Source organism: Lycium barbarum, chromosome 10, assembly GCF_019175385.1.
Source record: "Lycium barbarum isolate Lr01 chromosome 10, ASM1917538v2, whole genome shotgun sequence".
Lineage (NCBI taxonomy): Eukaryota > Viridiplantae > Streptophyta > Magnoliopsida > Solanales > Solanaceae > Lycium > Lycium barbarum.
This window is the reverse complement of record NC_083346.1, coordinates 56,456,762-56,457,926: the sequence shown is the minus strand read 5'-3', so window position 1 is coordinate 56,457,926 and position 1,165 is coordinate 56,456,762. Positions and strand designations below refer to the sequence as shown.

Sequence of the window (1,165 nt, the reverse complement as noted above, 5' to 3'; positions counted from 1 at the left end):
GTTGTTGTAGCTTGAGGGCTACTTTCAAAACTCTATTGTTAATGTCCCTCAACGTCATTTGCAGAATTTTGTGGATGTGTGTGCTAATCACATCCAAAAGAAAGTTTCACAAGATGCTATTTGGCTGAGGCTATTCAAATCCTTAGCTGGAGATGCAAGAGCATGGTTCGAGAAGCTGCCCCAGAATTCTATTACTATATGGGCAGAGATGGTAGTAGTCTGCCTCAAGAAATGGTACCCTCTTAGCAAGAAGGATGAGATTCGTGACAAGATCTATGAATTTAAGCAGCGACTGGGGGAACAATTATATGAAGCTTGGGAGAGATTTAAGGAGTATTTGCAGAAAATTCCAAATCATGGTTTTTCGGATAACATATTAATAGAGAAGTTCTGTTGAGGGCTGGATCCAGTGACGCAATCAATTGCAAACAATGCAGCTGATGGTTGTTTTATGAATAAATCTTACCACAGAGTGACCAACATACTTGATAGGCTGACTACGCACAATCAGGCTTGGCACTCAAACAATGCTGATATTGTGCCTTATGGTAGTGTTATGATCCAGAATATGGTGAAGGAGAATCAAGATACCCAGTAGACATTGGCTGAGCTTGCAACGAATATTTCCTTGCTAACCAAGAAGTTTGATGATACCCAGATCAAGAAGGTAAATGTTTGCGAAGATGAGTGAGGTATGCCGAAAGGGATGTACCAGGTCCAAGAGGGTCCATTTTACGAGGGACCTCCTGGGTAGGTTGAAGATGCAAACTATGTCAATAATTCTCAAGGGGGTTATCAAAGGCAGAACTACCAAGGTGGTTACCAGAATCAGAATCAATGGAGACCTCAGCAGGGTCAGGGTGCTTACAACAACTCACGGAACTACAATAATAATTATGGTGGTACGAACCAAGGGAGCTACAACAACAGCAACAATTTGGGAGCTGGAGTTCCAATCCTTATATACCACCGAAGGGGAAATCAACAGAGCAAGGTAATTCGATGGTTGAAGCAATGCTTAAAAAGGTTCTGGCAAACCAATCAAAGTCTGAAAGAAAATTATCTGGGCTAGCAGAGATAGTGGGTTCCCATACAGCAGCTATTTAGAAGCTCGAGTTATAGATGCGTGATATTTCTAGCGAGCAACACCCTCCTAAAAAGGGAG

The 1,165-nt window shown here is 42.1% G+C and overlaps 1 non-coding gene across 1 annotated transcript; it reads right to left on the bottom strand.

The window, feature by feature from the left end:
- Positions 1–257: 257 nt before the first annotated feature.
- On the bottom strand, positions 258–363 carry LOC132616317 (small nucleolar RNA R71). Its single transcript, XR_009573107.1, has one exon. It is a non-coding gene; the product is annotated as a small nucleolar RNA R71 (small nucleolar RNA).
- Between the last annotated feature and the right edge of the window lie 802 nt (positions 364–1,165).